Consider the following 13,996-nt stretch of genomic DNA (forward strand, 5'->3'; position numbering starts at 1 on the left):
AATTGTGGTCAGTAATGCCAAGTTCCTTTGTGTGCTTGATAGTCGGAGTGTATGTAAAGTTATGAACATGCTCGGCGTGGCAGCAGAGGTAGCTATGTAATGTATTTACAACAGTAATGGATTACCTAGTTAAAGGGTTTCAGTGCAGTCATTGTTCCCTGTATGAAAAAAAAAGAAAAACAGAGGTTGTTGTAGTGTGAGGGCTGTGAACTTTTAGGGGAGTTGCAGCTTGACACAAAAGAAATGAGAATGACTGGAGTAATTAGAACATAATTGGGTAAAAAAAAAAGAATAGGTAAGGGGTTAAAGATGCATTTTAATTGGTATTTAGAAAAAAAATCATGAAGTAATTGTCCAATCATACACCATGATTAACCATGAAACCATAAGTTTTATAAACAGTCTTTTTCTGCCTAGTATCATCATTATAGATTAGCGTAGTTCCTTTAGTTCCATTACTATACCCAAACCAACACTGAAAAGGTCTGCAATCATTTGCCAGTAAACCCAAGCATTTATTCCTGTCTTTCTGTGTCTGATATGATATATAGCAAAGCCTGTATGATCTATACACATTAAAACTGCATTGGTCTCTCTTAGGGAAGTGTAGCCATGGTGGTATTCTGGACAGCAGTCGTCACCAGGCAGCTGAGGGTGGCATTAATAAGGACAGCATGTCCCCTCTCTTCTCCCCACACTACTTCCTTCACAAAGAGGCTGCACAGCTTGCTTCCAAGGCAACTCTCAGAGTGCTCCATGACCTCAGAGATGAGGTGGGGCCCAAGAGCTTTCTCAGGTCAGAGGTCAACCTAAATTACTCTTTAAGAGACATTACAGTGATATAACCCAAGAAAGTGATTCCATTTTATTTGAAGCTGCAAGTCAGAGAATCAAATTAATGCAAGTTCTATGTAGTGTTTTTGGTGTTATTACCCCCTTTTAAAATTCCTTTATAAACACCACACTGTAAATTAAGGTGCTAACAACACTTATTGAAGTTCTTTCAAGTCCTTTTCATGTTATGATAAATAATCAGTGAACTGTTGGGTTGGTTATCTGTATGTTTTTCCAGGTTCCTCAGTGTCAAACAGCCTCCGGTGTTTGTCATGGACACAACAGGTAGCATGTTTGAGGAGATAACAGCTGCTCATCTCCGTGTCCTGTCCATCATCCATGCAAGAGCAAGGAATCATGAACCTGGGCTTTCTGGCACCTTCCTACTCATCCCCTTCCATGACCCAGATAAGAACAGAGACACATTTTAGAAATGTACTTGTTCATAGATAGCAGAAACGCACAGAAATATCAGAGAAGGTCATGGAATGGGAGTTTAAGACATACAACAATCAAAGAAAAAAAATGGTCACGGTGTAAAATGTAGTATATGTGTCTGTAATGCTAAAAATGGTCATTTTCAGATGTAGGCCCAGTTTTGGAGACAGATGACCCCAATGAATTTCAGCATTTCATGGAGAATTTAATGGCTCTTGGTGGAGGAGATGAGCCAGAGATGTGTCTCCCAGCTGTTCAGGTAACTCAATAGAGACAGAGGACTAGAATTTATAAAGCATCATTGGAGGAATTTGATGAATGCTAATGTCTTTGAATAGCATTGTTTCTTTGCAGATCCATAATGCGATTTTTTTTTTACTGTATTTTGGTAGTTTTAGAGTAAAAGGCATTCATAAAAACTAGCATGGTTTCTGTCCATTTTCACAAATACATTTTAGAATTGCATTGGCCAACCCTACTTGGATTGGCCCATGGCTGTAATCAGTCAAACACTTTTATTTATTTATTTTTTAAATGTCTGAAGACACAACATTCCTGATAATAGGTCTAAGAAATCTGATAACCCTTATGTCTTGTTAGCTGTATTAATAATAATTATTATTATAATAACGAGACTATCAATGATGGTGTAGCTCACTCCAGCCCTGTGAGAAATCAAATCTGTGTAGAAGTTATATGCACCCTAGGTACCCCACCTTCATGCCAGAAAGAATCAAAATTGGTGAAGAATTGAGGGAGAAGAAGCGATTAGTGTGGAAACTACTCGTTAGGGCTTAATTACTCCATATCTTCATTATTAATTGCAATTATGCAAATTTGGGTAGAAGCTATATGCAGCCCAGGCAGACCTACCTTCCTGCCAAAAAGAATAAAAATTGAAGAATTGAGAGAGAAGAAACGATTTTCGTGAAATGTGGATGACCCTGGATGGACGACAGACAACACATGATGGCATAAGCTCATTGCTTGTTGGACAGATGAGCTAATAATAAATATTGCATTTTATTTACAGGTGCTTTTCAAGGCACTCAAGGACACCTTACAATACACAATAAAAGTCATCATACAAAGCCTAAAATACAAAATTGCAAAAAATCCTTAGAACTGAAGTTAGACAAAATAGGCAAGTTTGAAAAGGTGTGTCTTAAGGCGGGGTTTGAAGGTTGGAAGAGAATCTGTAAGTATTTTTAGTCATCTTTTATCATCTTTCAGTAGAAAATCTTGATAAGTAAGAGTTCAACAGTCATAGCAGTAGGAATGAAAAAAACAATGAGTCAGTAGGAAACTATGCAGCGTGTTACTTTATATGGACTGCATTTCCTCCTGGAAAATGACACTTTCAGGCCTTCTAACCTTCTCCAATTACAACTATGTCTCCGAATATGGCTTAGGGTTGTGAATGTACAGTGATTGCATTTCAGTTTGGCTCTGCTGTAATACACTGATGAAAGTGAAATGCAAGGCAACAGGGAATTGCATTCTCTTCTAACACAAAGTCAGCCTTTAACCCTTTGGTGACTGACCCCTTGAAAATCGTTCCTCCAGGAACGATGACGTTTCAGTTGTCAAGACAACGGAAAAACTAAAATACAAAACAGAAAGATACGTCACAATGCTCTTGTGCACAAAACAAAATGCTCTTGTATTTTAGTTTTTCCGTTGTCTTGACAACTGAAACGTCATCGTTCCTGGAGGAACGATTTTCAAGGGGTCAGTCACCAAAGGGTTAATAATGTTTTTCCTTGTTCCCTAAAGACAAGACCTACAGTATAACCAGTGGGTGAAGTTCATCCGAACAAGCTAACATATGTAAGGAAGAACCGATATGTACATATCACATAACTCATATCATATAACAAATCAGCACATTTTCCATCCATCTATTATCTGTAGCCACTTATCCTGTTCTACAGGGTCACAGGCAAGCTGGAGCCTATCCCAGCTGACTATGGGCTAGAGGCAGGGTAGACCCTGGACAAGTTGCCAGGTCATCACAGGGCTGACATATAGGGACAAACAACCATTCACACACACACACCTACAGTCAATTTAGAGCCACTAATTAGCCTAACCTACATGTCTTTGGACTGTGGGGGAAACCAGAGCACCCAGAGGAAATGCAAAGTCCACACAGCCCATTATCATCGGCCGCTGGGCTTGAACCCAGGACCTTCTTGCTGTGAGGCAAAAGTGCTAACCACTACACCACCCTCAGCACATTTTCAAGATTGTCAATTTGTATTGGTGTGCAAAATACTTCCAAAATACTTCTACCTTCAGTGAGCATGATATTACCAAATGCTAGCTCATTTCCAAAGCAAGCTAATTTCTGAAAGCCAACAACTAAACAGTCTACTCATCATAATGATGAAATAATGAGACCGTCAATAATGGTGTAGCTCACTCTGGCCCCATCGACAGTGGTGCTTGAAAGTTTGTGAACCCTTTAGAATTTTCTATATTTCTGCATAAATATGACCTAAAACATCATCAGATTTTCACACAAGTCCTAAAAGTAGATAAAGAGAACCCAGTTAAACAAATGAGACAAAAATATTATACTTGGTCATTTATTTATTGAAGAAAATGATCCAATATTACATATCTGTGAGTGGCAAAAGTATGTGAACCTTTGCTTTCAGTATCTGGTGTGACCCCCTTGTATAGCAATAACTGCAACTAAATGTTTCCAGTAACTGTTGATCAGTCCCGCACACCGGCTTGGAGGAATTTTAGCCCGTTCCTCCGTACAGAACAGCTTCAACTCTGGGATGTTGGTGGGTTTCCTCACATGAACTGCTCGCTTCAGGTCCTTCCACAACATTTCCATTGGATTAAGGTCAGGACTTTGACTTGGCCATTCCAAAACATTAACTTTATTCTTCTTTAACCATTCTTTGGTAGAATGACTTGTGTGCTTAGGGCCATTGTCTTGCTGCATGACCCACTTTCTCTTGAGATTCAGTTCATGGACAGATGTCCTGACATTTTCCTTTAGAATTCGCTGGTATAATTCAGAATTCATTGTTCCATCAATGATGGCAAGCCGTCCTGGCCTAGATGCAGCAAAACAAGCCCAAACCATGATACTACCACCACCATGTTTCATAGATGGGATAAGGTTCTTATGCTGGAATGCAGTGCTTTCCTTTCTCCAAACATAATGCTTCTCATTTAAATCAAAAATTTCTAGTTTGGTCTCATCCGTCCACAAAACATTTTTCCAATAGCCTTCTGGCTTGTCCACGTGATCTTCAGCAAACTGCAGACGAGCAGCAATGTTCTTTTTAGAAAGCAGTGGCTTTCTCCTTGCAACCCTGCCATGCACACCATTGTTGTTCAGTGTTCTCCTGATGGTGGACTCATTAACATTAACATTAGCCAATGTGAGAGAGGCCTTCAGTTGCTTAGAAGTTACCCTGGGGTCCTTTGTGACCTCACTGACTATTCCAAGCCTTGCTCTTGGAGTGATCTTTGTTGGTCGACCACTCCTGTGGAGGGTAACAACGGTCTTGAATTTCCTCCATTTGTACACAATCTGTCTGACTGTGGATTGGTGGAGTCCAAACTCTTTAGAGATGGCTTTATAACCTTTTCCAGCCTGATCAGCATCAACAGTGCTTTTTCTGAGGTCCTCAGAAATCTCCTTTGTTCGTGCTATGATACACTTACACAAACATGTGTTGTGAAGATCAGACTTTGATAGATCCCTGTTCTTTAAATAAAACAGGGTGCCCACTCACACCTGATTGTCATCCCATTGATTGACTGGAAACACCTGACTCTAATTTCACCTTCAAATTCACTGCTAATTCTAGAGGTTCACATACTTTTGCCACTCACAGATATGTAATATTGGATAATTTTCCTCAATAAATAAATGACCAAGGATAATATTTTTGTCTCATTTGTTTAATTGGGTTCTCTTTATCTACTTTTAGGACGTGTGAAAATCTGATGATGTTCTTGGTCATATTTATGCAGAAATATAGAAAATTCTAAAGGGTTCACAAACTTTCAAGCACCACTGTAGTCCAGAAGGAACGATCTAAAGTGGGCCACCTTGCACAATAAATGTTGCAAGCTATACACTATATATAGAAGCTATATACACCCTAGGAATACCGACCTATTTGCCAGAAAGAATCCAAAACTGCGAGGAATTGACCGAGAAGAAGCAATTTTTATTGAACTGCTCATTAAGGCTTAATTAGTCCATAACTTCATTAATAATTGTAATTAAGGAAATCTGGGTAGAAGTTATATGCACCCTAGGTACCCCTACCTTCATGCCAGAAAGAATAAAAATTGGTGAAGAATTGAGGGAGAAGAATCAATTTGTGTGGAAACTGCTCGTGAGGGCTTAATTACTCCATATCTTCATTATTAATTGCAATTATGCAAATTTGGGTAGAAGCCATATGCACCCCAGGCAGACCTACCTTCTTGCCAAAAAGAATAAAAATCAGTGAAGTATTGAGAGAGAAGAAGCGATTTTTGTGAAATGTGGGCGACGCCGGATGGACGACGGACAACACATGATGGCATAAGCTCATCGCCTGTTGGCCGGATGAGATGATAAACGGCAATATTTTTTTTGTCAGACTTAGCTCAAGCAATTATGGTTGAGTAGCAGTCGGTGTACTTCTGAACTAGTATGTTAAGATGTATAACATATAACGTATGTAATTAACAATTATTCACCAAAGGCAAAGTGAATATTGGTGAATAATGAGACAAAGTCGAGGTTATTATTAACTGATATTCACTGAGTCTGAGCCGGATAATTATTTTAGTATACATACGCAGGTGATTATTAAAAAAAAAATCATACGAAAAAATTCATTTATTTCAAACTTCAAAAGCGGCATGCTAATGTAATAAAGGAGTGCCACTTGACTTGTGCCACTTATCTATGCTGACTCACATAAAATTATTTGTTTTAAAATAAATGACAAGTCCACCTTACCTTTGAATAGTTTTAGACCAAACTTTGTTGCATCTTTAGTGCTTTTAGGAACAGCATTTTCTTTCATAATTTGTAATTCTTCCTCACTTACAGTGACAGTGTTTGGCTGCCATTTTGCTGAGCCACTTAAGGTGATTACCAAGAAATAGTCTGAATTTCTCGACCAATCAGCGTACACAATTTCCTGTAATCACCTGTGTATTTATGCTACAGGATATTACAAACACTGGATGTCTGCTTTTTCATATTTATGGCTAGAGTCTGTGAAAATGGGTCATGAATCAGAAAAGCAGAGTGGTACTCTATAAAATTTTTCTTAAAATACATAGACATGATTTCTAGCAAATATCACTTGAGATGTGTGAACTGATAACAAAAAAAACACCTTTTAACATTTTGAACTAAGCACTATTTGTTTGAATATACAGTGTCTTGCAAAAGTATTCATCTCCCTTTGCGTTTGTCCTATTTTGTTGCATTACAAGCTGGAATTAAAATGGATTTTGGGGGGTTCGCACCATTTTATTTACACAACATGCTTACAACTTTAAAGGTGAAAATTATTGTTTTATTGTGACACAAACAATAATTAAGATGGAAAAAAAAGAAACCTGGAGTGCAGGCCCGGCGCCAGGAACAGTTTACAAAGGGGGCAATTAGAAATCGCAAGGGGGCAAATATTTTTCATATAGTGTGTAGTAGTGATGGCGGTCTGACAGCATGTTTCAAACAATTAACTGCGCCAACCACAAAACCACGAAGGTTGCTTTAGTCCGGGAAAATCATGTGGCATATTATCAGGGCAGTTGCGCTTTATCAACCCCCGTGCCCACCTGTTAACCCTCCCCTCCGATTTTCTCACAGACACGCGGTACAACCGGAAAGATGCCAAACATAAAACAACACACACAAACCTACAGGCAAGTCCTTTACATTTAAAATACATACAAATAGCTCCGCGGCATGAAAACAAAACGTCAATGCAAGTAACGCTAACCACTTAATCCGCGATCCCAGTTTAGGCGTGTAGGGGACTAAACACTCTGAAGTGATGAATTTTCACCCCCGCTGCATGGGGGGTGACGTCAACGACACATATTCTTACGCTATTTGCGCACAAAGCGGACCATATATGAACACATACACCAACATAAACGGAGATAAACTTAGCCTACAAAGAAAGAAAATGGATTCACAATATTGTGATTGAATTCATTTAATTCGGTGGGGGAAGACTACTCCCGTAAACTTGACTGCATATTACAGGATATTGCAGAGACAGTGCACTTGTAAGTGTAGACTACATGTAAAACCCCCGCCCGCCCGCACGACCCCTCCCCTTGTCCTTATCACAGGTCTGTGTGTGCGCGGCTGTGTCAGCATTTCACACACACACCCACAATAACTAGTCCCCAGTAGTTAGGATTGATACATATGTATAAAACAGGGTTAATATTAAATTCAGGCTTTTTGAAATAATCCTACCTTAATACAGTTGAATTCTATGATTGCAACGTAAGAATCATAACAACCAATCAGATTTGTTCTACCGTGCCAGTTTTAGTAGTGATTTATGTGAAATGTATTTTTGTGCAATGCGCAACCACTTAATATTTCGTATTTGAAAATGCAAATTATTAATACGTCTATAATACATTATATTTTCATAAGAAAACAATTAAGTGATCTGAGTCTCCGTTGAGGGGGCGGGGCTGTAGCCACGAGGGGGCGACGCCCCCTTTCGCCCCCCCATGGCGCCGGGCCATGACCATGGGGCCTGCCCCAAGATCAAGCTGCTCACTTGCTCGCAAGTCAAACACACACACATACATCTAAACATTCCATCAGAACAGTGATGTAATTAAAATGTGACCTGCTCACACACACACACACACACACACACACCCCTCTCTGAGGTCGCATACAAACACACACACATTCGACAGACACAATAGCCGTTTAGAGAGATTATAATTTGTTATAAAAGGTGTTTGTAATATTTCATCTTTGACAAGAAAACTGTGAATAAACAGCAGTGAAACTGATCTCTGGTTCTCTGTTTTTTTTGCAGTGTTCCGTCCCAGAATTCTGCAAGTGGTATAAGGGCGGGGGTCCCGAGAAGTAAGTTGACCGTTTCCGACTGGGTGAACCCTAACAATTCATTAAAAAAAATGTGTCTACTGTACTGCATTCACTCCCCCGAGTTGCGTACTCATTTGTTTTTGTGTTCTTGGTCTCAGAGCCGCACGCACGAAACAGACACAGAAGACAAAATCAACATTTAACATAATTAACAATGCACTTTTTATGGAGACGTTTTAATGTTATTTTTTTTTTATCCAGTTGAATATTTAGCCTACAAATTTATTTTCAGCTCTTAGAAATGACTGAGGTCCGGACCTCGGTGGCCATAACCCCGAAGATGTCAAGGCTGAAGATTACCAGCTTTAACTCAGAAGGTCTTTCACTGACAAAGGCCGAATTACTGACTGGACTGAATGCCGATATTTTGTGCATTCAAGAAACTCACAAGGACGCCGTGCCACATAAAATCCCCGGCATGGAACTAGCAATCTATCATCCAAGTCCTGTGTCATGGTCCTACCTGTGGGCTTCTCTCTTCAGGTAACATCTCCACTCAGCATTACCGGCCATGCCCGCTCTCACTTCCTCTTATTAACTTTCAGTGACTGTCATTGGCTGTTGCCGATCACCCGCTTCCCCCCTGTGTGTATTTAAGCTGCAGTTCTCCCAAGCCTCAGTGTCAGATCATCTGCAACTTCCAGCGTGATAACCTGCTCTGTGTTCCTACTACTCTGACTCCTGACGATATTCTGTTCCGTCTGACTCTGTCTGCTCTCCAGCCCTGGTAACCTGACCTGCCTTCTGTCCTGTCGACTCTGCCTCTCGCCTGCCTCTCCTGTACCTTCGCCTGATCTCCAGCTTGCCCAGCACTGCTGCTCGCCTGCCTCTCCATCAGCCCGGTGTGAGCAGCCCTGCCTGGAGCCCTACTCTTCAGCCCCAGTAACCTGACCCTGCATTTCTGTCCCCTATCTTGCTATCTGATCTGTGACTCTGTGTTCCAGCCTGCTTGCTAACTCCAGCCTGCTGAGGGACTACTGCTGGGAGACTGCCTGAAACCCAAGTGCTGTTAGCCTACAGCCACACATCTCTGACAACACCTGATCCTGTCTGATCTCAGAAGCTAAGCAGGGCCAGGCTTGGTCAGTACTTGGATGGAAGACCTCAGATGTCACCACCATGCTCCCACCAGCCATCACTGCCTCTCAGTCTTCCTGCTACTGAACTTCACACACATTCTCCCTTTTCCCCTGTTATTATTAAACTGTGGTTTGAGTGCATTTGATCTCCTCTCCTGTCTGGTCTTTGACAGAATGATCTGACCAAGACATGGAGTCAGTGCCTGAACCCTCTGCCCTAGACCGGCTGCAGCGCACCGAAGGAGATATCAGTCGGACGTCTGCTGACGTTGCAGCCCTGATCCAGCTTGGGCAACAGCTCCAGCAACAATGACTGGACCAAGCACTCCAGCTGCTCACCGCCCTAGCACTCCCTGCTCCTCCGAGTCAACCATCGCCGCCCCTCGTTGCATCAGCCCCTGTCATACCCACCGCTGACTGGCCAGCTCCGGGAGGTGCTCCTGCTGCACTCGATGCCCTGGAACCCAAGGTCAGCAGTCTGGAGCATTTTGACAGTGACCCCTCCCAAGTCCGTGCCTTCCTGACCAGCTGCCGGTTGCTGTTCGACCTGCAGCCCAGAACCTTCATGTCGGAGGCAGCGAAGGTGGCCTTCATCATCACTCGTCTGACTGGCCGCGCCCGCCTGTGGGGGACTGCTGAGTATGAACGCCGGACACTGGCGTGTGCCTCCTTCTCCCTGTTTGCAGCGGAAATTATTAAGGTCTTCGACCTGGGCTCGTCGGCAGTAGAGGCATCCGGAGGACTGATGAGTATTCGCCAAGGCAGACGAACAGTGGCTGACTACTTGATCGATTTCCGGACCTTGGCCCAGCGCAGCAATTGGAACATGCAGGTGCTGGTGGACGCCTTTCTGCACAGCCTGGCCGACTACATGAAGGACGAATTGGTCTTGTACGAACAACCATCGACACTCGATGAGGCCATCGCCCTGGCCGTCCGCATTGACCTCCGGGTCCAGACCGGTCGATGAGAGAGGGCCCGCCAGACTCAGTCAGTCATCAGCGCATGGAGAAGCCCGAGCTCACCGGACATAGGAGGGGCCCGGCTGAGCTCAATGATCATCCAATCCTCCACCAGCCAGAAACCTATGCTCCAAGTTTGCCTTCGTCTGTCGGATTCCACCCACACCCTGGCCGCCCTGGTTGACTCTGGCGCCGAGGCTAACATCATGGACACCGAGCTTGCATGCCAGTTGGGTCTGCAAAGCCATCGCTTATCCTCTCCCATTCCAGCCAGGGCGCTGGATGGCCATCTCCTTGGCACTGTCACCCACCTCACTGCCCCTGTCCCGATGACTCTGTCAGGCAACCACCACAAAACCATCCAGTTTCACCTGCTCCGTTCCCCCGGCCAACCTCTCATCCTGGGCTATCCATGGCTCCGCCAGCACAGTCCTCACCTCAACTGGGCCACTGGAGCGATAAGAGAATGGGGCAAGGACTGCCACCAGACCTGCTTATGAGCCTCCACTCTAACCCCTCGTACTCCACCTGCCAGCTCTGCCCCCGACCTCACTAATGTCTCAGTGTGTTATCACAGCCTTCGGGAGGTATTCAACAAAGCCAAGGCCACTTCCTTACCTCCTCACCGGCCCTACGACTGCGCCATTGATCTCCTCCCAGGCACTGCACCACCCAAGGGCCGTCTCTACTCTCTGTCCGCCCCGGAAAGGAAGGCGATGGAGGCCTACATCAGTGACTCTCTGGCTGCCGGCCTCATCCGTCCATCCTCTTCTCCCGCCGGTGCTGGGTTCTTCTTCGTGGGAAAGAAGGATGGATCCCTGCACCCCTGCATCGATTACAGGGGTCTCAACGACATCACCGTCAAGAACCGATACCCTCTCCCACTGCTTACCTCCGCCTTCGAGCTGCTCCAGGGAGCCACGATCTTCACCAAACTCCGGAATGCCTACCACCTGGTTCGGATAAGGGGAGATGAGTGGAAGACCGTGTTCAACACCCCCACCGGTCACTATGAATACCGGGTGATGCCGTTTGGCCTTACCAAAGCGCCAGCGGTATTCCAGGCTCTGGTGAATGATGTCCTGCGAGATATGTTGAACAAGTTCGTGTTCGTTTTCCTCGACAACATCCTGATCTTCTCAAAAACCCTGTCCGAACACACCCAGCATGTCCAGCAAGTGCTCCGTCGTCTCCTTGAAAACTCCCTCTTCGTCAAGGCAGAGAAGTGTGAGTTTCACGCCAAGTCTGTGGTGTTCCTGGGGTACATCGTGGGAGAGGGGAGCATCCAGATGGACCCTGCCAAAGTCTCAGCAGTGACTTCATGGTCAGTATCAGAGAGCAGGAAGAAGCTTCAGCAGTTCCTGGGCTTCACTAATTTCTACAGGAAATTCATTCGTAATTACAGCACCGTTGCATCACCCCTCACCGCCTTGACCAGCACCAAACAGCCCTTCACCTGGACTCCAGCTGCCAACGAAGCCTTTGCCACCCTCAAGGCTCGGTTCACCACTGCTCCCGTCCTCCAGATGCCAGATGCAGAGCGGCAATTCATCGTTGAGGTGGACGCCTCGGATGTGGGAGTTGGGGCAGTGCTCTCACAGAGGTCAGCGGATGACAACAAACTCCACCCCTGTGCGTTCTTCTCCCGCTGGCTATCGCCGGCCGAACGCAATTACGACATAGGCAACCGGGAACTGCTGGCAGTCAAGCTCGCCCTGGAGGAATGGCGTCACTGGCTGGAGGGGTGTGTAGTCCCATTCCTGGTCTAGAAAGACCATAAGAATCTAGAATACATCCGCACCGCCAAATGACTCAACCCCAGACAGGCCCACTGGGCTCTCTTTTTCACCAGATTCAATTTCACCCTTTCATACTGGCCTGGATCTCGCAACACCAAGCCTGACGCACTCTCCCACCAGTTCCAGAAGGATGATGCCTCCTCCAAGGATCTGGCTCCCATCCTACCTGACCCCTGTATCGTTGCTGCTCTGACCTGGGACATTGAAGAACGAGTGCGGGAAGCCCTACGTGACCAACCCAGCCCCAGTGCATGCCCTGCAAGTCGCCTCTTTGTTCCTGAAGACCTGCGATCCCAGGTTATACAATGGGGACACGACTCCCATCTAGCCTGCCACCCTGGTTCCACTCGCACCTACCAACTGCTCGCCCAACGGTTCTGGTGGCTGTCTATGAGCAGGGATGTGCGAGACTTCGTCCAAGCCTGCCCTACCTGTAATCAGAATAAATCCTCCACCCGGCCTCCTGCCGGTTTGCTCCAGCCTCAGCCCGTGCCTATGCGACCCTGGTCCCACATTTACCTGGATTTTGTTACGGGTCTGCCCCCTTCTAATGGGATGACTGTCATACTCACCATCGTGGACCGTTTTAGCAAGATGGCACACTTTGTTCATCTCCCAAAACTACCGTCGGCCAAAGAGACCGCCCAGCAGCAGATCTTCCGCATCCATGGGCTGCCCAGGGACATCGTTTTGGACCGGGGGCCGCAATTCACCTCCTCTTTCTGGAAGGAATTCTGTCACCTGCTCGGGGCCACTGCCAGCCTCACCTCCAGATTCCGACCCCAGTCCAATGGCCAGTCTGAGCGGACTAACCAGGAGCTGGAGAAGGCACTTCGGTGCATGGCGTCACGCAACCCTAGGGCCTGGTGTGAGCACCTGCTGTGGGTGGAATACTCTCACAACTCCCTCACCAGCTCAGCCACTGGACTGTCCCCATTCCACTGCGTGTATGGCTACCAACCACCCCTGTTCCCCAGCCAGGAGGGAGAGGTCACCTGCCCATCTGCCCTCACCTATGCACGCCGATGCCGCCGCACCTGGTCTCAAGCCCACGCTGCACTCCTCAAGTCAGTCACCAGCTACTCCATTGGAGCCAACCGGCAGAGGACGCCTGCGCCCACCTACCGGGTGGGCCAGAAGGTGTGGCTGTCAGCCAAGGACCTGCCCCTCCAGGTGGAGTCTCATAAGCTGGCACCTCGGTTCGTCGGACCATTTCCGATCCAGAGGATAATCAGCCAGTCTGCTGTCCGGCTCCGACTGCCCAAGTCTATGAGAGTGCACCCCACCTTCCACGTCTCAAAGATTAAGCCAGTGCACAAGAGCCCGCTGGTCCCAGCTGCACCATCTCCTCCTCCTCCTCTTCCTCGTCTCATCGATGGTGGCCCGGTCTACTCCGTCCGGCGACTGCTAAAGTCATGGTGCAGGGGCCACCAATACCTGGTGGATTGGGAGGGCTATGGTCCTGAGGAGAGGATGTGGGTTCCTGCTGGGAGAATTTTAGACCGTACCCTCATCAGCACCTTTCATCGCCTGCATCCGGACCAGCCGGCCAACCAGAGGGGTCGACCAAGGGGTCCTTGTCGGAATGACGATGTGCCAACCGCTACTGTCCCCGAGTCCAATTCTGAACCAGATCCTGAGGCCTTGGACACTGACCGGTCAGAGGAGTTCTGACCCTCCACCGGTATTCCTCCTCCTCCTGCCCGTCTTGGTGGATCTGTGGCTAGGGAATTCTGGAGCCGTCCCTTGGGG

The 13,996-nt window shown here is 46.0% G+C and overlaps 1 pseudogene; it reads left to right on the forward strand.

The window, feature by feature from the left end:
* The window catches only part of LOC132888331 (von Willebrand factor A domain-containing protein 7-like), a 156,520-nt pseudogene that overhangs the window by 26,848 nt on the left and 115,676 nt on the right, over nucleotides 1-13,996 (forward strand).

This window comes from Neoarius graeffei, chromosome 6 (assembly GCF_027579695.1).
Source record: "Neoarius graeffei isolate fNeoGra1 chromosome 6, fNeoGra1.pri, whole genome shotgun sequence".
NCBI classification, from domain to species: domain Eukaryota; kingdom Metazoa; phylum Chordata; class Actinopteri; order Siluriformes; family Ariidae; genus Neoarius; species Neoarius graeffei.